We start from the raw sequence: 24,498 nt of genomic DNA on the forward strand, positions 1-24,498 counted from the left end.
GGCGGCGGCGGCGGTGGCGGCGGCAGCGCGGGGGGCGGCGGGCAGTTCGGCGGCGCGGGGCCCGGGGCCGGGGGCGGCGGCGGCCCCTCGCAGCAGCTGGCCGGCGGGCCCCCCCAGCAGTTCGCGCTCTCCAACTCCGCGGCCATCCGGGCCGAGATCCAGCGCTTCGAGTCCGTGCATCCCAATATCTACGCCATCTACGACCTGATCGAGCGCATCGAGGATTTGGCGCTGCAGAACCAGATCCGGGAGCACGTCATCTCCATCGAGGGTGAGCGGAGCGGGGGGCTACGGGAGCCGGGGCGCGGTGGCCTCTCCGGCGCCGGCCGAGGGCTCCACGGGCCAGCCTGGCCATGCTCTCCCTGTCGGGGGTCCTTGCGCGCTTGAGGTCCAGGCCACGAGGTTTGCCGATCTGTGCTGCAGAACCGGCGGGCAGCTTCGCCGTATCTCGTTCGGGGACACTTTGGGGTGGGGGGTTTTCTGCTGACTGTGCTCCAGGGCGCGAAGGTGGTGTCGCTTGGAGGGGCCGGGACCAGATCTGTCCAGGCCTGGCCGGGGAAGGTGGGCGCGGCAGAGGGCTTCAGCTGCCGGGAGGTGGGGTCGTGACCGGGGAGGCTTCTTAGCCGCTTCCCGGGCCCTGCTCCGCAGTGGGGCGGGGGATCGGAGCCTCGCGTTAGTGGATGGCAGCCTTCCCGGGCCCAGCGCCCGCAGGCCCGGAGGGTGGCGCTCGCCGCGGCGCCCTCTCCCGACGCACACCCCCTACGCCGCGGCGGCCAAACGGGCGCGGGCCGGGCCTGGCGCTGGGCTGAGGCTCAGCGACCGCGTGGGAGGCGCCAGCAGGTCCATCGCGCTTTGGCCGGGTCATGAGCGCGACGGGGATCCGCGGCTTCTCGGTCTGGAGGCAGCTGCGGGGCAGCCGGGCGCTGACTGACCTCCAGGGACACCGCACCCGGAGTCGGGGACCGGAAACCCCCGGCCACTGCGCTGCCTAGCGCTTTTTTCTCTGGGCCCTTAGGCCCTGGACTTTCGACCGCTGAGGGCACAGGAAGTGGTGGCACGCTGCTGGCAGATGCCTCGCAAGCCCTGGTGTGGTGGGTGCTGGCGGTACCCGCAGGCACCCCAGTGGCATGGTGACCTTCGAGCGGGCACGGACAGATGGGCCTCGCCCTGGGCCATCTGCTTCCTCCTCCAGCTCTGTTTGAGAGGGGACGCCCACTGGCAGGTGGTGGGTTTGGCCTCAGTGGAAATGCAGTGAGAGCCAAGGCTTTTTGCGATAACATGGAGTTATGGGCAGGGGCCTGTCCATGACTTGGGCCTTAAGGTTAGGGCCCCACTCCCAGCTTCATCTGCTTGCCTGAGGTTCTGGGGGAGAGTGCACCTGAATACCTCCCTTTCTGCTTTCAGAGGTCCCCATAGCTGGGGAAGGAGTATTGAGTCTGGGGGGACCCCATGTGGTGCTGGGTCCCATCTTTTGTTGTGGCATGACAGTCTGACTTCCTTCTGCCTTTTCCCAACCTGTTCTTATTTCTTTCCTCTCAAGGCTGAGTTCTCTGTGAACTAATTAGGTGACAGAAAAACCTCATTAACGTGGATCTGAGTAAATGGCCTGAATCACCGCTGTGGCTGGGGAGTAGGAGATGGCATTTGTGCGAGCCCTGGGCCCCAAAGACAGGAGATGACCAATTTTTCCTCTTAGATCTGAAGAGGGTGGAGGCGGGAGAGACGTCGTTGCTGCAGCTTCACTGTCCTTGGAGGAAGTAAAGACATTCCTGATTTGCTCCAAGCTTACCTTCCCCCAGCTCCTTCTGGAGGGCGACAAGCCTCGTGGGCCGGCCACAGGAGGGTGGGGGCACATCTGCTTCCGAGCTTTTCCCAGAGCAGGGAGAGGTTTCCGGGCTCCCCCGGCTCCAGCTTCATGAGCAGCGACCCCTCCTCCCCAGCTCAGGGGAGCCTCTGGTTGAGCATCTTTTGTGATGTGAAGGCTGATTCCTGGGGCGCCCTTGAATTTTTTGCCTGATCTTAAATTTAACACAACAGGCAGAATTTCCCCTCCTAGAGCCCTCCCCTGACCGACTTCTCCATTGCGGTTTGGAAATACCCCATGGTTCCGTCTACTAGGCCTGGAAGCTTGGCCTCACCCTCATGAAATCCTGGGAGCCGGTGTCTCATTGTCACCAGACCGACCCAGCCGCAGCTCACACATCCGTTCTCAGCCCTGCTGTTCCCACTCCTGTGCCCTGCTGCCCTGCTCTCCCTCCCTCCCCCCTGCCCAGCCTCTCCTGGCACCGTCATCTTTATCCACCTCACCCCTCTTGCGTTCCCACTTTTCTGCTGTAGGCAGTCTTCAAAAGAATAAAAACCACTCCTTCTCCAATTTCTGCCCTATATCCTTCCTGCGATAGAACTCCTCTCCATCTGCCAAACCATATTGCTTCTGTCCTGCGAAGCAGCGTCCCCACCTTCTTTCTGCGAGGAGGGAGAGGCGCAGACTCCCTGGGCGTTTCCGAGCACAATCTGAGGCTGGACTGAGACCGAGCCCTCCACCCCCAGCCCCAGGGCCGAACAGACCTGGGCTGTTACATAAACACAGTGTCAGCTGGGAGCCGGGTCCTGTGCTTCCTGGGGATAAACCTCTCCGTGGAAAGGGGCGGCATGTTCCGAGTGTATAACAAAGCCTCCCTCACTCTGTTTAGACTTCGGTGAAGGGGTTGTTTGTCCCAGCTCTGAAGGTGACGTGGGACCTGCGGTCAGGATCCATTTGGCTCTGAGGAAGTGCAGTGGGCACTTGGGCCTCCTGTAGTCTCTCTGCCACTCACAGTCACTTCTGACCCCGTGTCCTGGGCAGGAGGAAGCAGGGGATGTTTGGCTTTCCTGTGTTTCAGGACAGGATTTGAGGGGAGGGAGACCATTTTGAAAAGTTCCTTTCCCACCAGAGGCCAAGGAAAGAGAAAACCTGCCCGTTACTTGGCCTGAGGGAGTGGAAGAAGTACAGCCTTCAGCCGGGAGGGAGAGCTGGAGGGCTCACTATGTGCAGAGCCTCTGAGCCACCTTCACATCACTAGTGGGGAAACTGAGGCTCAGAGAAGGGAGGGAGCCAAGCGGATACAGCCAGGGAGAGTATGGGCCTTCAACAGGAGCCCGCTTCCGGCTTGGCACTCACCTGCAGTGAGCACTCCCTGACAGCTTGGGTTTCCTGGCTGAGTCCTAGAAAGAGGGATGCAGGAGAACCAGGGCTTCAGTCCAAATGGGGACACTGGGCACGTGGAGCACAGGATGTTGTACCAAGCTAGCCAGGAGCCCCGAACAGCCTGTGATCCTTCCAGGACCTGCTGGTCCCAGTCGGTGTGTGCAGGTGAGGGCCCGGCACAGGGGAGGAGCAGGGCCTTGGGGAGGGCCTGGGATCCCCGCTGGCAGTTCCAGAGGGGCTCCTGCCTGGAAGTGGAAGTGGACCTATTAGGTGTGTGTGTGCCATATGGCTACTATTGCGTGTGCCGGAGCTGGGCTTTGTCAGCTGGGTGACTTACTCAAGTTTCTCCATTGTTGTCCCACTAGGGCTTTTTTTTGTTGTTTTTTTAAATGGTTACCTTGAGCATTCATTCCAGCTGGCCTGGCCTGGCCGCCAGAGCGTTCTCACTGTCACCCTTACCCCACTCACTTCCATTCCGCTCACAGATTGCCTACCCTGGGCTGTGGGCTTGGTGACATCCTAAAGGGACTAAGGTAAAGAGATGTGGGGGTTTCTTGTTTGGGTCAAGCCTCGGCTAGACAGAGAAGGGGCCACAGCTGTGACTGCAGTTGGGTGGCAGCTCAGAGGGAGAGTAAGACAGTGCATGTGGCCAGGTGCAGTGGCTCACGCCTGTAATCCTGACATTTTGGGAGGCTGAGGCGGGCAGATCACGAGGTCAGGAGATCGAGACCATCCTGGTTAACATGGTGAAACCCCATCTGTACTAAAAATACAAAAAATTAGCCGGGCGTGATGGCGGGCACCTGTAGTCCCAGCTACTCGGGAGGCTGAGGCAGGAGAATGGTGGGAACCTGGGAGGCAGAGCTTGCAGTGAGCCGAGATCGTGCCACTGCGCTCCAGCCTGGGCAACAGAGCGAGACTCTGTCTCAAAAAAAAAAAAAAAAGACGGCATACGCCCTGGCAGCCCGCAGCCCTCAGCCCTTAGGCACATCTGGGGTTTTAGTGTTTGTGTCTGTTTCTGTTCGTCCTGTAACTTGATCCTGGAGGACTGGCATGATGCTCCCCATGTTTGTGCTAGGGTGCTCTCTTGAGCTTTCCTTACTGTTCCTGGGTGGGCACTCCCTGGCTGGGCCCTGCATTCCCCTGTGGGCGCTGCTGCACCACACACTGCTGAGGTTCCCTTCAAAGACGAGGACTGGGGAGGTCTGGGATGGGTGCCGGGGACATGCATCTGGAGCCAGCCCGGGCCCCTCTGGCAATTCATTGGTTTAGGGACTGAGTGTCTCATGGGGGCCTGGTTGCTTATGTAGGACTTTGCTGGAAAGAGTTCTAGGAATTCTGAAAAAGAGCATAACCATGTGGGTGCTAGTAGCCAGGGAAAGCTTCATTTGTTCCACATACATTCATTTAGCTCCTACTGTGTGGCCCAGTTGCATCTAGCACAGTGAAAAGCAGACAATCAAAGGAGAGGCAGGGAGAGAAGGGGCCAGAAGGTCTGGGCTTGGTGCGCCCAGAGAGAACGACTCAGCCTGTAGGAGGTGCCAGAGAGGCACTGGGAGTCCAGAAGGAGACCTAGATTTTCAGAACACCAGGGCAGGGCAAAGGTCAGGGACTTGGGAAACCTCATCACGACCCCTTTCTTCTGGGTCAGAAGCCAGAACAGGAAGACCTGTCCAGCCTGATTTCAGGCTGCATGGCCTCGTGAGAACCCCTCATACCCTGCTCCATCCAGGGTCTCAGCTCTGGCTCTCCCCAGCAGTGGTACCCCACAGATGAAGCAGTCCTTGTCCCTATGGTGCCACCTGGCTATCTTCCTGTATAATTTATTTCTTTCCTCAAAAGTGTGCCAGGCCTGGGGGTCAGGAGGGTTCCTACTTAGAGGAAACAGGATGATGAAGATAACAGAGGCAGAACATACAGTGGCTCTCGGAACGGCAAGTTGGACTCTGCAGCTTGGGTGTTGAGTCGTAGGAGATGGGTGGGTGAGGTGGACAGGACCCTGGTGAAGGAGTATTTCATGCTTTCTCCAGTATTTATTTCCACCCTGCTGTGTTCCTAGAAACCACAGGAGTTGGCGCGTCATTCTGCGGGAGATGGGCGTCACGAGGGTTTAAGCCTTTGAGAAGGCTTGAGCCACGCCAGCATCCACACCGCTCATTTGTGCTTGTGAGCCCCCTACCAGCTGTCATCCCTGGCCCAGAAGTGGAGGGAACAAGGTACCCTTCTTGGAAAGCAGGTATAGCCTAGGAGAGCCGAGGCTGGGGGAGACAGACACCCCCTTAAGAACTCCCATGTCCGTGTGTGGCATTGCCTAAACATCCACCTGTTGTGTTAGTTTCTTTTTAATATGCAGGTAACTGGAAATTAATTTAATCCGATGCTTTCCTCCTGACCCCTAGCTGACTTAAACCATGCAGGCCAAGTGGTAAGGGAGCTTATTTTGGAGCGCAGAGTTGAGGTGGGGAAGGGGCGTGAGCCCAGCCACCTGCTTTGAGGGTGAAGAGATTGGGTGGTGCATGTTCCACCTGTGAATGTTCTTCCCTCTGCCAGGCTCACTGCTGGGGGTTGGAATGAGGCTTTGCAACACTTTGCATCTCATGGTTTATTTTCCCAGAGGAGGGTCTTTTTTGGATTTGCAAGTATTTCCATTTCACAAGTGAGACAGCCTAGGACCTAGATTAAGTAACTTTCCTGAAGCCATGCAGTGAGTGGAGGAAGCAGGGATTTTCTCTGGTTCTCCAACTCCAGGTCTCTGTGGTTTGCCTTGCATGTATGGGCTGAATAAGTTTTGTTGGCCACACCACGTCAGCCTTTAAAAGCTGCTTCTACAGGAAGCTTTATGAGAGTCAAACGGACCAGAGTTTAACTCTTGGAAGACTTTAGAATATAATTGTAGGGTGAATTAGGACTCCTGCCCCCTACTATAATTTTCTTCTGCTCCCCACTGTAATTTTCTTCTGGATGTCTTCAATCCCCAACTGAATTGAATGGTGGCTCTTTGAGGCATCTCTCTCCCATGGGTAGCACGGATGTAGCATACGATAGACAGATGCTTGCTCAAGAAACACATATATATGTATGTATGTATTATATGTATGTATATGTGTGTGTATATATATTTTTGGAGACAGGGTCTCCCTCTGTTGTCCAGGCTGAAGTGCAGTGGTGCAATCCTAGCTCACTGTAGCCTCAAATTCTTGGGCTCAAGCGATCCTCCACCTCAGTCTCCCAGGTAGCACAGACTACAGATATGCACCAGCACACCCAGCTAATTTTTTCATTCTTTGTAGAGATGGGGTCTTGCTATGTTGTTCAGCCTGGTCTTGAACTCCTGGACTCAAGCAATTTTTCCACCTCGGCCTCCCAAGGTGCTGGGATTACAGGCATGAGCCACCACGTCCGTGCCCAAATATATATTTAATTTAAATTTCATTTTAATGTGTTTAAGGGATGAAAGTAAATACATGCTTGTTAAAAGCCATTCAAATGTAGAAGTAGGAAGGTGGCTGCCCGGCCTCCCCTCTGCTGGGAGGATCTGCGGTGAGCAGTCGGATGTGCATCCTTCTGGTCTTTTTTTCTATTAACGACTCTTTGCTGGATTTGCTGTTACTAGGCTTTCGCAGCAAATGTGGGATTGTTGTGGGAAATGCTTTGCTGGGAGAAGGGGAGCCAAAGATTCACAAAAGGAGGCTCCTGTGTTCGTTGCGTATTTGGTAGCTCCTAGGCTGGGAGTCAGGATACCTGGGTTCCCGTCCCTGCTCTGCCACTAACTGGCTGTGAGAGCTGGGGCAAGTCTGCTCTGGGTGCATCTTCTGAGAGTCACATTCTGGTTGTCTATGCAGCTAGCTGTGACCCTGGCGTGAGTATCTGGAACAGGCCAGGCTTGGCTCCCTGGCCAGGGGTCTTGTCTGTCAAGTGAGGACCTGAGCTGGGGTCCCTAAGATCTGTTCTGAGGCTGCCTCTGTCATGCAGCACTTTGAGATGCGCCACCTTGGAGCCCTCCAGGAGCTGATAATCAGAAGAGATCCTGTGGGGAGCGTGAGATTTTCTGTGCCTCTGTTTCCTTACCTGAGATGGGTCATAACAAAGCTCCGCCGCTTGGTAGTGCTGAGGATTGAGACTCCCGATGTGGTGTGCTTAGAACAGTGCCTAGCGTGTCATAAGCCCAGGTGAAATATCAGGCATTATTCTGAAAGGCGGCAGAGTATCCTGTGTAAGGGAATGCTATTTATTATGTACCTTCTTGTACGCTTGTTTCATTATTGCTTTTGGACAAATTTTCAGTAGAAAATGGTCAGACTCTGGCGTCGGTACATTTTTAGGACGTTGGCGGCACTCCGGCCCACTGCCCTCCAGAAAGGCCATTTGATTTTCAGGCATAGAGACAGCCTGGAGTTCCCTGCCCCACTTCCCCGGCACCCCTTCTTCATCTGATACGTAAGAAAAAAAAAGATTAAATGACTTTCGTTGTTTTTCTTTGTTTGACTTTGATTACTAGTTGATCACTAGCTATTTCATTATTGGATTCACTTTGACTATTAGTGAGAGTCAATATTAAAACATTTTTGAGGGGTCATTTGCATTTTGTTCATTCTGTACATATCCTTTATTCATTTTACTCTTGGTTTGTTACTCTTTTTTCTTTTTGTAAAAATGGGGTCTCACTATGTTGCCCAGGCTGGTTGTAAACTCCTGGCCTCAAGTGATCTTCCCGTCTCACCTCCCAAAGTGCTGGCATTTCAGGTGTGAGCCGCCATGCCTGGCCTCCCCTCCCTTCCTCCCTCCCTTCCCTCCTTCCCTCTGTCCCTCCCTTCCTCTCTTCCTCCCTTCCTTCCTTCCTCAGAATATTGGTCTGTCACCCAGGCTGGAGTATAGTGACGTGATCATAGCTCACTGCAACTTCAAATTCCTAAGCTCAAGCAATCCTCCCAACTCAGCCTCTTGAGTAGCTGGGACTCAGGCATGTGTCACCACATCTGGCTAATAATTTTTAAAATTGTCTTTTAGAGTCAGGGTCTGTGTTGCCCAGGCTGGTCTCAAGCTCTTGGCCTCAAATGATCCTCCTGCCTCCATCTCCAAATATTACTTTTTCTTATTGAGTCGAAGACTGTTTTAATCTTTTTTAATGTAGGTTTTTCTACAACGTACATTTCTCTGTTTGCTGCGAGTCAGACACTGTCTGAGTCCCATAGTCAGCACTCTGGCCGCAATGTGCCCTGAGCTGAGCAGACAGTGCCATCCTCTGGGCCACCCATGAGGCTGAGGCTGGCTGTGCCCACTCCATACTGTAGCCCCAGATGGCTGTGCCTTAGGGCTTTGTGCCTGTTCCTTTTCTGCCAGAACCCCTCCTTACCGCTGTAGGGGTGCCTGCCTATAGCAGCTTCCCTTTAGCCTTTTCAGTTTGGTGTTTTGATGGCTTGCAAACCTGAAACCCCGGCGCCTGGAGTGGGATCAAAGCCCGTCACAGGGGCAGAGGGAGGACCGAAAAGTCTAGACCCCTCCAGGGATCTCTGCTCTGCTTCTGCTGGGATCCCCACCCCTTCCTGGGCCTGGGTTTTTCCAGGCACTGGTGGATGGCACTTCTGTGCCTGGAGGATGTTTTGGTTAAAGATGCTCTAAATGTCTTGTCCAATCACAGTTGTACAAAAAAAAAAGAAAAAAGATTGTCTGGAGGATGTTTTGGTTAAAGATGCTCTAAATGTCTTATCCAATCACAGTTGTACAAAAAAAAAAAAAAAAAAAAAGATAGCAGAAAGGCAAGCCCCAGAGCCTTTGTTTGAGAAGAGTTGGGATGTTTTGGAGGCTTTCCATCACTCTGAAGCGGCACTGCCTGTCCCCCTGCCACCCCATTATTGCTTCTAGATTGTTCTGGATGGTTCTATATTGGGTGATGTGGAATGAAGCTTGGCCTTCATTTCTTCTCTCAGGGCCTGAATAGAGTAGAGGTTAAGCACCTGGGCTCTGGAGCCAGGCTGCCTAGATTTGAGTCCCAGACCTACCACTTGGGAGCTGTGTGACCTTGGGTGAGTTCCTTAACCCCTCTGTGTCTTAGCTTCGCCGTTGGTAAAACATGGGCATCCGTTTCATGGTGTGGGCGTGAGAGCTTTTAGAGCAGCAGCCGCCCTGAGGATGTGCGTGCTGGGTGGCGACTGTCTCATTACTTATCTCAGAGGCTCAGCTGTCATCACCGCCTGCGTGGGGATGCGTGAGGTGAGGGCTGCATGAGATCACAGGAATGACCATTTCCGGACCCGAGCCTGAGAGCCCAGGTGGCAGAGTGTGGGGTATGTTGGTCTAGCTCACTCAGGCCCAGGGGAAGGGACCTGAGGAGGCAGGGCTGTCACAGGGCCTGCACATTCCCGTGAACACCCAGGGTCATCTTCAATGTTTTGCCTGTTGTTTTTTTTCTCTGATTCGGCACTGTGCAGTAGACGTGGGCGAGTCACACGTGTGAACTTCAATTTTCTTTTCCTTTTTTTTTATGAGACAGAGTCTTGCTTTGTTTCCCAGGCTGGAGTGCAGTGGTATGATCTCAGCTCCCTGCAACCTCTGTCTCCCGAGTTCAAGCAATTCTCCTGCCTCAGCCTCCCGAGTAGCTGAGATTACAGGCACATGCCACCATGTCTGGCTAGTTTTTGTATTTTTTTGTAGAGACGGGGTTTTACCATGTTGGCCAGGCTGGTATTAAACTCTTGAGCTCAAGTGGCCTGCCTGCCTCAGCCTCCCAAAGTGCTGGGATTACAGATGCGAGCCACCGTGCCCGGATGATTTTAAATTTTCTTTTGTTTTTTTGGAGATGGAGTCTCACTCTGTCACCGATGCTGGAATGCAGTGGCGCGATCTTGACTCACTGCAACCTCTGCCTCCCCAGTTCAAGTGATTCTCTTGCCTCAGCCTCCTAAGTAGCTGGGATTACAGGCATGCACCACCACGCCTGCCTAACTTTTATATTTTTGGTAGAGATGGGGTTTCACCATGTTGGCCAGGGTGGTCTCGAACCTCCTGACCTCAAGTGATCTGCCCGCGTTGGCCTCCCAAAGTGCTGGGATTATAGGCATGAGTGAGCCACCGCGCCTGGCCTGATTTTCAATTTTCAAGTAGCCATATTAAAAAGGTTTTTTAAAAGTGAGATTAATTTTAATATATTTTATTTAACCCAGTATATTCAAAATTGTGTAAGTCAGTTCTTACGTCGCTATAAAGAGACACCCGAGGCTGGATAATTTGTAAAGAAAAGAAGTTTAGGTCGGGCACTGTGGCTCACACCTGTAATCCCAGCACTTTGGGAAGCCGAGGCAGGCGGATCACCTGAGGTCAGGCGTTTGAGATCAGCCTGGCCAACATGGTGAAACCTGGCCTCTACTAAAAAATACAAAAATTAGCCAGGCGTGGTGGTGGGCACCTGTAATCCCAGCTACTCAGGAGGCTGGGGCAGGAGAATCACTTGAACCCAGAAGGCGGAGGTTGCAGTGAGCTGAGATTGTGCCTGGGCGACAGAGTGAGACTCTGTCTCAAAAAAAAAAAAAAAAAAAGAAAAGAGGTTTAATTGGCTGACAGTTCAGCAGGTTGTGCAGGAAGGTGGTGCTAGCATCTGCTGTGCTTCCGGGGAGGCCTCAGGGAGCTTTCACCGGTGGCAGAAGGCAAAGCAGGAATAGGAAGTCACATGGTGGGAGTGGGAGCGACGGGGAGGGCGCTACGCTCTTAAACAGCCACAGTGGGGACAGCACTCATGAGGGACCTGGCCCCATGACCCAAACACCCTCCCACCAGGCTCCACCTCTAACACTGGGGATCACACTTCCACATGAGATTTGGAGGAGACACACATCCAGACCATATCAAAAATATTCTCATTTCAGCATGAAATCTATTAGTATATATCTATTAATAAGATATTTTTATGTTCTTCCGTTCATACCACGTCTTCACACTCCACTTGGTATTGACACCCAGCACCTCCGTGTGGGACTGGCCATGTTTGCAGTGTTCCCTGGCCGCACCAGGCCAGTGGCTATGGTGTTGGAGAGCAGCTCTGATTTATAGCCTATAAGATAACAAATGGGACCAAGCGCGGTGGCTCATGCCTATAATCCCAGCACTTTGGGAGGCCAAGGCAGGCAGATCACTTGAGGTCAGGAGTTCAAGACCAGCCTGGCCAACATGACGAAACCCTGTCTCTACAAAAAATATGAAAATTAGCCAGGCATGGTGGCGCGTGCCTCCAGTCCCAGCTACTCCGGAAGCTGAGGCAGGAGAATTGCTTGAACCTGGGAGGCAGAGGTTGCAGTGAGCTGAGATTGCACCACTGCACTTCAGCCTGGGCGACAGAGGGAGACCCTGGCACACACACACACACACACATACAAACACACACACATACACAAAGATAACACATGGGACTGGGTGCCACTTTGGGAGGCCAAGGTGGGCAGATCACTTGAGACCAACCTGGGCAATATAGTGAGACACTGTCTCTACAAAAAAAAAATTTTTAAATTAGCCAGGTGTGGTGGTGTGCGCCTATAGTCCCAGCTACTCAGGAGGCTGAGGTGAGAGGACTGCTTGAACCCAGGGTCAAGGCTGCAGTGAGCTGTGATCGCACCACTACACTCCAGCCTGGGCGACAGAGCAAGACCAGTCTGTTTAAAAATAAATAAATAACAAATGCCTGTTGGTGTAAAAATTGAATACTGAAGTATATCCTCTTTGATTCAATTTTCTTTTTTTCTTTTTACTTTTTTTTTTTTTTTTGAGACACAGTCTCGCTGTGTCGCCCAGGCTGGAGTGCAGTGGCGCAGTCTTGGCTCACTAACAACCTCCACCTCCTTGGTTCAATCAATTCCCCTGCCTTAGCCTCCTGAGTAGCTGGGATTACAGGTGCATGCCACCACAGCCGGCTAATTTTTTTGTATTTTTAGTAGAGACGGGGTTTCACCATGTTGGCCAGACTGGTCTCGAACTCCTGACTACAGGCAGTCCACTTGCCTCAGCCTCCCAAAGCACTGGGATTATAGGTGTGAGCCACCGTTGCCGGCCTGATTCAACTTTTCAAAAGATTATATTAAAAATTCAGGGCTGGGCGCAGTGGCTCATGCCTGTAACCCCAGCACTTTGGGAGGCCAAGGCAGGCAGATCACGAAGTCAGGAGATCGAGCCCATCCTGGCTAACACGGTGGAACCCCTTCTCTACTAAAAATACAAAAAATTAGCCGGGCATGGTGGTGGGCGCCTGTAGTCCCAGCTACTGGGGAGGCTGAGGCAGGAGAATGGCATGAACCCGGGAGGCAGAGCTTGCAGTGAGCCGAGATTGCGCCACTGCACTCCAGCCTGGGCGACAGAGCGAGACTCCATCTCAAAAAAAAAAAAAAAAAAAAAAAAATCAGAATAATGTGCCCTTCTCAGTCACATAACAAATACTTCTTTGTCGAGCACCCCCCTAGGCTGTGGTGATTGACAGCAGACAAATCCATTTAAAAGTCTTGCTGAATTCACAGTAGTTTTTTGTCCCTGTGTGTTTTCTTAAAACCTAGAAGTACAACTATTGTTGTGTGTGGTGGCTGACAAAGTGTGTTAATGTTAAGGGGTACTCGTGTTCCCACCTTGGGTCCTGTGCCAGGTGGGAGGGTGGAGCCCAGGCCCTGCTCTTACGAGATGAAGTGCATGTGGGCCCAGGGACTGGGCCCGGGGACTGGGACCGTGACCGATCCGCTGGCTGCTGTCAGTCAGCATCTTGGCCACCTGCTAGGGGCTTCCCTCAGGACCGTGGGTCAGAGGCCTCAGTCAGCAAAGCCAGTCTTTCCTCACCCCATCCTGGCATTTTAGGCAGGGGCCATTTTTGTAAGGTTTTTTTTGTTTGTTTGTGTTTGTCCCATACTAAGTAATATATGTAATAGCAGAAAGTTTGTAAACACACACGTACTCTTGGCAACTGTGTTGCACAGAAGGAAGCCCCCTGTCTCTCCACCCACTTCCTGGCTGAGAAACAGGGAGAGCCCCCTACCCTGGAAATGAGGTGCTCATGGACTGTGCCGGGAAGAGCCTTCGGTGCTGCAGCAGTCAGTGACAGATCCCTTCCTACCCACTCTTGTGAATGTCGGGAAGGACCCGGGGCTTTGTGGGAGCCTGAGGACAAACTGCAGGGGTCAGCCCCGCCTGCAGTGCGCCCTTTGTGGCATCTCAGATGGGGTGTCCCGAGCCCAACTCCGAGAGGATCGTGTGAGGATTTCGTGCTCCCCCAGCCGCGGTGCTCTTTTGGAGGGAGATGCCGTCCTGAACCCATGTTACTAGATTCTCATCACATCCCGGGCTGGTTGTGGAGCGTCAAGAACCCTCTTGGCTTCCATGCCTGGGAGAGGCTTGGTGTGAGATGCCACTTGAGCCTGCTCTGTGCCCTGCACTTCTCTGTGTGGGTCCTGAGCCGTACAGCAGCCCCTAAGAGGTGTGTCGCGTTCCGCTTCACATGGGAAGGCTGCTCTCTCTCCCAGCAGCTACGCCAGTGTCGGGCTTGCTCAGCAAGCTGGGGTGTAAACCTGGCTCTCTATTATGTATTTAGCACCCTTATAAAAAAATTTAAGGCCAGGCTGGGCACGGTGGTTCATACCTGTAGTCCCAGCACTTTGGGAGGCCAAGGCAGGAGGATCACTTGAGTCCAGGAGTTCAAGACCAGCATAGGCAACACAGTGAGACCTCATCTCTACAAAAAATAAAAATAAATACATAAATTAGCTGGGCGTGGTGGTGCACGCCTGTAGTCCCAGCTACTCAGTTGGCTGAGGTGTGAGGATCGCCTGAGCCCAGGAGGTTGAGGCTGCAGTGAGCTGAGATTGCACCACTGCATTCTAGCCTGGAAGACAGAGTGAGACACTGTCTCAAATAATAATAATAAAATAATAATAATAAATAGACCTGGCTCTGTCAGGACTCCTTGCCCCCATCACAGGACCCTGCCTGGCCGACTCTGCTCTCCCTGCAGCCCTGGCCTGGTGGGTGGGTGCCTGCCCCACCTGCAGCCCCCATGGAGCTCAGCTTGTTCCAACAACCTTCAGGTCCCCCATGGCCTGGAGCAGCCACCACCTCCCCCGCTGGCACATGTCAATGCTGGTGTCTGCATCACTCACCACTTCCCTGATGGATGTTGAGCCCTGAGCCCAAGTGGAACTGCCCAGCCACCCCCGGGTCCCCAGCCCAGCACCAGGCCCAGCCCCATGAGTGGAGGGACCAGCCACACAGGGTCGGTGGGCTTCTCCCTGTGTGCGGCGACGAGAGAGTGTAGAAATAAAGACACGAGACAAAGAGATAAAAGAAAAGGCAGCTGAGCCCGGGGGACCACTACCACCAATGCACGGAGACCGATAGTGGCCCCGAATGTCTGGCTGTGCTGTTATTTATTGGATACAAAGCAAAAGGGGCAGGGTAAAGAGTGTGAGTCATCTCCAATGATAGGTAAGGTCACGTGGGTCACGTGTCCACTGGACAGGGGGCCCTTCCCTGCCTGGCAGCTGAGGCAGAGAGAGAGAGGAGACAAAGAGAAAGACAGCTTACGCCATTATTTCTGCATATCAGAGACTTTTAGTACTTTCACTAATTTACTACTGCTAGCTAGAAGGCAGAGCCAGGTGTACAGGATGGAACATGAAGGCGGACTAGGAGCGTGACCACTGAAGCACATAATCACAGGGAGACGGTTAGGCCTCCGGATAACTGCGAGCAAGCCTGACTGATGTCAGGCCCTCCACAAGAGGTGGAGGAGCAGAGTCTTCTCTAAACTCCCCCAGGGAAAAGGAGACTCCCTTTCCCGGTCTGCTAAGTAGCAGGTGTTGTTCCTTGACACTTTTCGCTACCGCTAGACCACGGTCCGTCTGGCAACGGGCGTCTTCCCAGACGCTGGTGTTACCGCTAGACCAAGGAGCCCTTCTGGTGGCCCTGTCTGGGCATAACAGAAGGCTCACACTCTTGTCTTCTGGTCACTCCTCACTGTGTCCCCTCAGCTCCTATCTCTGTATGGCCTGGTTTTTCCTAGGTTATGATTATAGAGCGAGGATTATTATAATATTGGAATAAAGAGTAATTACCACCAACTAATGATTATTGATATTCATATATAATCATATCTAAGATCTATATCTGGCATAACTATTCTTGTTTTATATTTTATTATACTGGAACAGCTCGTGTCCTCAGTCTCTTGCCTCGGCGCCTGGGTGGCTTGCTGCCCACATGAGTGCTTGAGCCACCAGGGAGCCTCCTCACTTCTGTAGTGGGTCCACAGGGCTCCTCCTGGGCTGGTGGGGGAATGGCTGTCAGGCAGGCACTTGAGGAAGCAGCTTGCAGGGACCCGTGCATTGCTATCTCCTCCTGGGCTGGAGGGGACAGGCCATTATGGTGGCCGGATGGTCTCCTTCTGAGGCGGGTGTATCCTCTGACTCATGCCCTCCCTGTTGGCATGGATATCAAGATCAGGTCTGTGTAGGAGCCTCTTGCCTGGGTTCCTAAAGGTCTCAAGCTGCTGGCACTCATCAGGGATGCCCAGGTGGCTGGGAAGAGGCTGGTGGGGCATTGAGTGCCCTCGAGGGGTAGAAACCAGGACTCGGGAGACTGTGGGAAACTCGGTGTCCCATCCCGTGAGCAAAGCCCCAGAGTGTGGGCGCCTCCCTCCCTATGCCCACCACAGCCAAGAGGCCACAGTCCCATAGGCCTGGCTGAGACACACGCCTGGGTAGCAGTACAAAGGCTGGGAGGAAGTGAGCAGGGAACCTGGCCTCTGCCCCAGAGGAGGGGCCCAGGATAGGCCAAACCTCCCAGGGAGCCAGTTCAACGGGGCAGGAAGCCAGGGTCTCGGGAGGCCGGGAGAGAATCATCTCCCACCCCAGGCCTCGGGGTGAGAGAGAATCTGCCTCCCATCCCTCTGCTCCTGGAAGGCAGAGGTGGGCCGGTAGACCTGGGTGAGGGGAGCCATGTGGGGACGAGGGCTGGCAGAGGTGAGCTCTGAACCTGGGGGCAGTGGTGCCATGAGCCCTTCCTTCTCAGGTGACCCCAAAACTTGAGCAAGGGTTAAATAAAGCAGAGGTGCAGATGACAGCCTGCTTAGGCGGGGAGTGGGTCATGTGGGTGTGCCTCGAGGTGCAGTCCCTTTGCTCTGAGTGGGAGACGGGCCTGGCACCAAGGGAAAATCAGCTGACTGAAAAGCAAACATCTCGACTCAGGAGCATCCTCAGAGCATGTGCTGAGGGTGGTGAGCAGGTTTCTGAGCAGTGGCCTGGGGCACGACGACAGTGGCCCAGAGCTCCGGTGAGCCTGCAGCCCAGTAGGTACTGCTAGACATGGCTTCACCGCAGCAGTGCTTTTATTATTCAAATCGCTGGCGTAGTATGTTTTCAAACTACTCAAACGCGCCACCCCACACTCCGGCACTTTGTGTTTGTGCTGCAAATGTCACAAGATTGACAGCTCCTGCTGCGGGTGACAGGAGTTACAGGTTCTAAGCCAGGGACAGCAGGACCAGATCTGCTATCTCAGAAAGAATGGTAGTGTGGTGGCTCACGCATGTAATCCCAGCACTTTGAGAGGCCAAGGCAGGAGGATCACTTGAGCCTAAAAGAGTTCAAGATCAGCCTAGGCAACATAGTGATACCTCATCTCTACAAAAAAAAAAAAAATTTCTTTTTTTTTGAGACAGGGTGTCGCTCTGTGGCTCAGGCTGGAGTGCAGTGTCATGGTGTGGTCTCAGCTCACTGCAACCTCTGCATCCCAGGCTCAGGTGATCCTCCCACCTCAGCCTCCAAAGTAGCCAGGACTACAGACATACACCATCACACCCAGCTAATTTTTCTATTTTTAGTAGAGACGAGGTTTCTCCATGTTGCCCAGGCTGGTCTCGAACTCCTGGGCTCAAACAATCTCCCTCGGCCTCCCAAAGTACTGGGATTACAGGCATGAGCCACCACACCCAGCCTCTACAAAAAATTTTTAAAAATTAGCCAGGTGTAGTGGTACACGCCTGTAGTCTCAGCCACATGGGAGGCTGCTGCAGTTAGATAAGCTATGATTGTGCTACTGCACTCCAGCCTGGACTATATTTAGGAAGACCCTGCCGCTGAAAAAACACACACAAGAAAGAATGCCTTTCTCTTAGTGCTCATACTGTGCCAGGCACTGCCTGTGTGCTTACGTGCCCTTCTCGTATTCCTGCAATTTATGGAGCATCCCTACAGGGTAGTATTAACCCCATTTTGCAGATGAGGAAACTGAGGTACAAAGATTGTAAAGGAAATGGCCCAAGGCTGCTCATTCAAATCGTGGAGACAGGACCTGTACCCAGGAAATCTGGCTTTGGAGCCTGTGCTGCCACCTTTATGCACAGGGAAAAAGATAAGACCTTTAAAAACAGAGCAGAAATTTAGAAGAATATTGTCTAATCTTGGGATGAGAGATCCTCTTAAGCGGACAGAAAACCCAGAATTTACAGAGGAACAGACTGACAGATTCCCCCCACCCCCAGCTTTTTATTTTGAAAAATGACAGCATTTAAAAATGTGATCATTATTAACATTTTACCGCATTTGCTGGCTCTCTGTCACTGTCTCACGCTCACATATGTTTTTTTCAGCAGTTGTAGACACACTGACACATCTTCCCAAGCTCTTCAGCAGGCATCTCCTGAGGATAGGCACATTATTCTACACAACCGTAACACCAGAATAGCACCTAGGAAGGTCAGAAGAATTCCCTAATATTTAATAGCTGACCCATAACCACACTTCCCCAGCGATGCCTGAAAGGTCTTATAGAGCTTTTTTTATTTTCCTAGATAAGGATGGAACAGGATCCAGTGTGACACCTTTTCCCCCACGCCATGGACTTATTGTAGGGCCAGGACCCATTTTCCTGTAGAAGGCCCGAGTCCTGGAACCATGGGCTGGCTGGCGCTGGGTGTTTTCTCTCTTGTTCCTTTCTCCCGTGTGGGTTCTTTGAACTGGACTGTGATCTGGAAGCTCAGCAGGAAAACCCCCTGTTCCTCCATGGGACCACGGCCTTAGTGCCGTCGGGGGCGTGAGGACTGGGTCTCTCCAATGTAAAGGTTCATTTCCTCCCTCTGTAATTAGTAAGTAGTCTGTGGGGGTGATCATTCCACACCCTCAAAATAAACTGCCCCACACAACTGTTCACCTGATGGTTTTAGTGTCCATCAATGATCTGCCTGAGTTGGTGATATCGGGGTTGTCAAGGTGGCCATAAACCCGACAATCTTTCTCTAAGTATTAGCCAGTGTTAAGAACAGCATCTCCCCACCTCTTATCTTTAGTGTCACCCTTGTGGTATGGATTTTGTTGTTCAAATGTTATAACCAGTTACAAAACTAGCAGAAATGTAATTACATTTCTGGGTCATTAAGCAGGAGAACCTGCTTGCAGTGCACATGTGCTGGATACATGCTTCGCATGCCCGCTATACGAAGAGCTCCTGCAGATTAAGAAAACGATTTGAAAAACCCAAGAGAAAAACAGCCCGAAAAAAAAAAAAAAAAGAAAAAAAAGAAAAGTAAAGAAAGACAGGCAAAGAGTAGGATCAAGACAAATGAAAGAAGAGGAAATGCTTTGTGTTGCTGATGATCATGAAAAGGCGCAACCTTACTAGTAATCAGGGACGTGCCCATCGGAAGCGCCAGGGACTGGTTCCCCGGTTGGAAGAGCAGACTGCTGGCGCACAGGGTGCACACACATCCTCACCCGCTGCTGGTGGAGAGCGGGAGAAGGGATTGCTACGACCAACCTGGAAAAGTAACTGGGCATTATCCATTCACATGAAACATTCACATGCCTCGGGAATAACACACCATAGGCACACAGGTATTGATTACAGCCTTGCTTGTAGTAGCTAAAAAAGAAGGAAGTGATGTGAGTGTGTCCCTCAGCAGGGGAAGGGTTGAAGAATGGACAGAACATTCATACCATGAGATGCTATGAAGCCAGGCCACCGAAGCAAGCTAGAGCCAACCCAGTGGCCTGGGGAGGGCCCCAGGTGCCCCTGGCTGGGCAGTTTGGTGTGAACTGCAGTGTGAGTGGGAGCTGGGAGGACAGTCACTCAGGACGCATCTGTGTTAAGGAGAGGGAAGAGGGCATGCGGCCAAAACAGTGGTTTTCTGAGCATGTTGTGAATGTTTTCATACCCTGAAATAAAATTTAAAAAAGATTGGCATAGCGCACATTTATACTAGTCACAGCCTGTTTTCTTCCTTTGTATCCCCTCAGTCTGACTCAGAAAATTTCCCTCTCCTCATTCCACGGGGAGAGAGTCTTCTGTTTCTTTTCACAAAGTAATATATCATCTGTAAACATTTCAAAAAACAGGGTGATGTACACTTACTGCGGAAAAACATAAAAGAAGTCACCAGTAATTCTAACCAGAGGCAGGCAGCCACTGTCACCATTTTGTCATTATTTTGATATTTTCTTGCATTTTTTATACAGGTCCATACAATTTTGTTACATACAAATTTGTATCTGACTTTTTAAAAAATCAAGTATTATGCCAGTCATGGTGGCTCACACCTGTAATCCCAGCACTTTGGGAGGCTGAGGTGGAAGGATCACTTGAGGCCAGGAGTTTGAGACCACTCTGGGCAACATAGGGAGACCCCGTCTCTACAAAAAAAAAAAAAAAAAAAAAAAAAAAATTAGCTGGGCATAGTTGACACACACCTGTGCTCCCTGCTACTTGTGGGGCTGAGGTGGGAGGATCTCTGGAGCCCGGGAGTGGGAGGCTCCAGTAAGCTGTAATCTCGCCACTGCACTCTGGCCTGGGGAACAGAGCCTGTATCCAACCCCTGCATTCCGCGCCCCCGACACCACACACACACGCAGTCAAGCATTGCCACCCACTCATGCTAGGTAAGAGTCTTTTTTTTTTTTTTTTTAAACCAGCTCATGTTTAATTGTGATATTTTAAAATTGTACAAGTATTTTGACGTCTGCCCCCCACATTTAGTCTCTTAAAATGACAGGAAAACACCAACAAATCCCAGGTTTAATGGGTTTAATAAGTTTACCTCTCAGTTCCTATTTGTAGCATTCAATATTCCTTTGATATATGAAACAGACCTGTCAGTGGCCGGCAGTGAATTTCTGCCCCACCAAAAGAGTTGAAAAGTTCAGGTTCTCTGAGCATTGTGTTGCAGTGGCACTTGTCCAGAATTGGTACCTCCCCATAGTTGGGGGACTTTAAATGTACCAGTGAAAATAGCTTTCTCCTCTTCAAGGGGAAGAAAGAAAATCACACTCCTCAAAACACAGCAGATCTGGCTGTGAGGTCTTTCCTTTTGTCTCTTCAGGCTGGTAAAAGAGTCTTTGCAAAAATTTATATTAAATTATTTATTTTTTTTGAGGCAGGGTCTCACTCTATTGCCTTGGCAGGAGGACAGTGGCACAATCTCAGCTCACTGCAACCTCCACCTCCCAGGCTCAAGCGATCCTCTCACCTTAGGACTAGAGGCGTGCAACACCAGCCTCAGGTGCTTTTTTTTTTTTTTTTTTTAGATGGAGTTTCACTCTGTCACCCAGGCTGGAGTGCAGTGGTGCAGTTTTGACCCACTGCAGCCTCCTCCTCCCGGGTTCAAGCAATTCTCCTGCCTCAGCCTCCCGAGTAGCTGGGATTACAGGCACGTACCACCACGCCCAGCTAAATTTTGTATTCTTAGTAGGACAAAGTTTCGCCGTGTTGGCCAGGCTGATCTCTAACGCCTGACCTCAGGTGATTCGCCCGCCTCAGGCTCAGGATTTGAACGCCTCCCAAAGTGCTGAGGTTACAGGAGTGAGCCACCACGCCTGGCCTCTCAGGTGCTTTTAAACTTCTGTCCACTAGACTCTCAGCCTGTCTGAATCTTTTTAAAAATTGCTGCACTGTTACCTGCAGTTGCCTAGAGCACCCCTCAAAGTGTAGCACCTTCACACATCTGCATCTGCACTTCCAGCAGCTGTTCTCCACACCTCCTCCACATCAGTCCTGCAAAATTAGTGCAATGATTTGAACACTTTATTGCATCTTGTTTATAAAAATATTTTGCGGGCAGGCGTGGTGGCTCACGCCTGTAATCCCAGCACTTCAGGGGGGCCAAGGGAGGTAGATCACCTGAGGTCAGGAGCTCGAGACCAGCCTGACCAACATGGTGAAACCCCATCTCTACTAAAAATACAAACTTTAGCTGAGTGTGGAGGCAGGCACCTGTAATCCCAGCTACTCGAGAGGCTGAGGCAGGAGAATCACTTGAACCCGGGAGGCGGAGGTTGTAGTGAGCTGAGGTCGTGCCATTGCGCTCCAGCCTGGGCGACAAGAGCAAGACTCCGGCTCAAACAAACAAACAAAAAAATTTGTTTTGCTTGTGTGGCCGGGCACGATGGCTCATGCCTGTAATCCCAGTACTTTGGAAGGCCACGGCAGACAGATTGCTTGAGCTCAGGAGTTGGGAGGCCAGCCTGGGCAACATGGTGAAAGCGGCCTCTAGAAAAAAATACGAAACCTAGCCGGGCGAGGCGGCGCACCTGTAGTCCCAGCTACCTAGGAGGCTGAGGCGGGAGGATCGATTGAGCCCAGGAGGTCAAGGCTGCAGTGAGCTGTGATGGCGCCATTGCACTCCAGCCTGGGTGACAAAATGAGACCCTGTCTCAGAAAATTTTTTTTTTACTTTTGTAAAAAGTACAAAGGCAAGTGGAAGTGCTGGTGCTGCTGACAGGGAATGAATTTCATGCTTGGAGTGCATTTTAGAGACTCATTGGGTTGGAAGAGGCAGACCTCTAGCTCATGGGACTTCAGCTGGGCTGCCTGTTCAGAGAGAACAACATTTTTAAATGTCAGAAGTGTAGGCGATGGGGCAAAGTTAGGAGGAAAAGGTGCAACACAGCACAGGGCCGTACCTTCATATTCTGAGTCCGGGGCCCCCACCATCCCACCCCGTGGTGGTGGCCCACCTCCTGCCCCCACCCTTCAGGCCATGGGAGGGCTGGAGATGCTGTGAGGTGTAGGATCCCCTGGCATGGCACCGGCCCATGCGGGGGGTATGGCACATGCTGGTCTCGTTCCTCTCCAGGGAGGAGCTGCTAGAAAGCAGAGCCAAGCCCACAGCTGCTGCTGTTGGTCAGAGCTGGAGTGGCGTCAGGGGCACTCCCAGCGTCTTAGAACATGGCCAGATGGGACAAAGCCAGGAGGCCGGATGGGGGACATGCTGAGGGACCGAGTCTTCAAGGGGAGGGCCCTTGTCCTGTCCACCATCGCGCCCAGCACAGAGCTCGTGGATAGACAGGAAAACAAACTACTTTCAAGTACCATCCATAGCACTATAGTACTGCCGTGTCACCAGCCTGGTGTCGAAAGGCCACTTTCGGCTGGAATGACAGCCACTCCCACCCCCACCCTGGGGTAATCTCAGTTTCCCTGTTCCATGCCCTGCCCTCGGTCCTGTGGCTCTCTCTGCCACCCGCACCCCCACCGGCACCTATGCCGCCTTCTCTCCCTTAGTTTTTCTCTGGGGAGGAGAGGACCAAAGTCACTGGGGAGCTCTCACACCGACATCCTGACCTCTGGAGATGGGGCGGAATCCCCGGGCCTCCGAGCAGCCTTTGGAGGGTCCCAAGGATGTAGGCTGGGTCCTACGCCAGTCGAGACTGCCAGCCGCGTCACCTTGAGGCAGGGTGGGGCAGAGACTTCAGTCTGCTTGCCCTGAATGCACTTAGTAAGCACTCAAAAAATAATGTGAAATGATGACTTAGAGGCCCAAGCTCCAGCCTGGGATTCTGGAGTCCTGGGCCCTGCCCAGGCTCTGTCACTGCTGGGCTGTGTAACTGCAGGCAAGTGACTTCCCCTCTCTGGGTGTCAATGCCCTCATCTCTAAAAGGAGAGGATGAACCAGAACACGAGTTCTGAACCTGGAAGCCATGGCAGGGATTAAGGGGACTCGGACCTCCTCAGAAAACACCTGTGTGTTCTTCCCAGTATGCACTAGCTTTTCTGGAGCGCTCACAGCTTCCTAGGGCTGTGGTAATAAACCATTGTAAACAGGGTGGTTTGAAACAACCCAAGTCTGTTCCTAGCTGGCTGCGGTGGCCCATGCCTGTAATCCCAGCATTTTGGAAGGTCAAGGCCAGATGATCGCTTGAGCCCAGGAGTTTTAGACCAGCATAGGCAGCATAGTGAGACTCCCACCTCTGTAAAAAAAAAAAAAAAGAAAGAAAAAATAGCTGGACATGGTGTTGCATGCCTAAAGTCCCAACTTGGGAGGCCGAGGCCGGAGGATTGCTTGAGCCTAGGAAGTCGAGGCTGCAGTGAGCTGTGATTGCCTGGGTAACAGAGGGAGACCCTGTCTCAAAAACCAAAAAGTTTACTGTGTCACAGTTGTGGAGGCCAGATGTCTGAGATGAAGGTGTGGGCAAGGCCACGCCCCCTCCGAAGGCACTAGGTAGAGATCTGCCCTACACCTCTCTCCTTGGCTTATTGATGGCCGTCTTCTCCCTGCATCTCTTCACATTGACTTCCCTTTGTGTCTTGTCGACGTACCCAAACTCCCCCCTTTTATAAGGACACAAGTCATATTGGATTCAGGGCCCACCCTACTCCAGTATGACCTCATCTTAATTACATCTGCAACAACCCTGTTTCCAAATAAGGTCACATTCTGAGGTCCTGGGGGTTAGGACTCAGGGCTCTCCAGGGTCCTCCCTATCTCTGAGGTCTCTTAGAGGGGAGGTAGAGGGACCAGCCCAGGAATCAAAGCCAAGCTGAGGGGGAGCTGCTAAGGTTTCATGGGCTGACCGCATCTGCCTGGATTTCTGATGTGAAGAGGGCTGGTTTCAGTAATCCCAGCGTCCACTCCGGCTCTCCCTTGCGCAACAGGAACAGCTCCTTCTGTTGCTTGCTCGCTGCATGCCAGACACCATGCAGCCCTCCATGCTCACAGTGCGGGCCTGCACAGCACCTTTAGCTGGAAGCTGGGCCATCCCTAATTTACAGACAGACCTAAGGTTAAGGAGACCGTGGCTGGTCACTCACTAATAGGGGCCAGAGGCTGAACTTGAATCCAGCTTTCTCAACTCCAGGGTGCGCTGTGCATTTCAACTTGGGGCCTGTGCAGATTATTTTGCCTGTGACTTCTCTCAAAAGACTGGCCCAGCCAGGGACCATCTCTTTTAGGCCTTCCTCCCCACAGAGGCCAAAAGCCCCGGGAGCACAGTGCATGCTCAGCAAAGACCTCCACTCACTCACTCGGGGAATCATGGCCACCTTCATGTGCCTGGCAGAGTTCTGTTGTGGGGGCACTTGCTGACAGT

The 24,498-nt window shown here is 52.4% G+C and overlaps 1 protein-coding gene across 1 annotated transcript in view; it reads left to right on the forward strand.

Moving 5' to 3' along the window:
- The first annotated feature begins 6 nt into the window (after positions 1–6).
- Positions 7–24,498, forward strand: part of AGAP3 (ArfGAP with GTPase domain, ankyrin repeat and PH domain 3) — a 58,826-nt gene continuing 34,334 nt past the window's right edge. The window contains exon 1 of the mRNA XM_032762227.2: positions 7–271. The gene's annotated coding sequence lies outside the window, so the exon portion shown is untranslated. The remainder of the gene's footprint in view (positions 272–24,498) is intronic.

This window comes from Hylobates moloch, unplaced genomic scaffold (assembly GCF_009828535.3).
Source record: "Hylobates moloch isolate HMO894 unplaced genomic scaffold, HMol_V3 SCAFFOLD_1, whole genome shotgun sequence".
In the NCBI taxonomy this organism is placed as follows: domain Eukaryota; kingdom Metazoa; phylum Chordata; class Mammalia; order Primates; family Hylobatidae; genus Hylobates; species Hylobates moloch.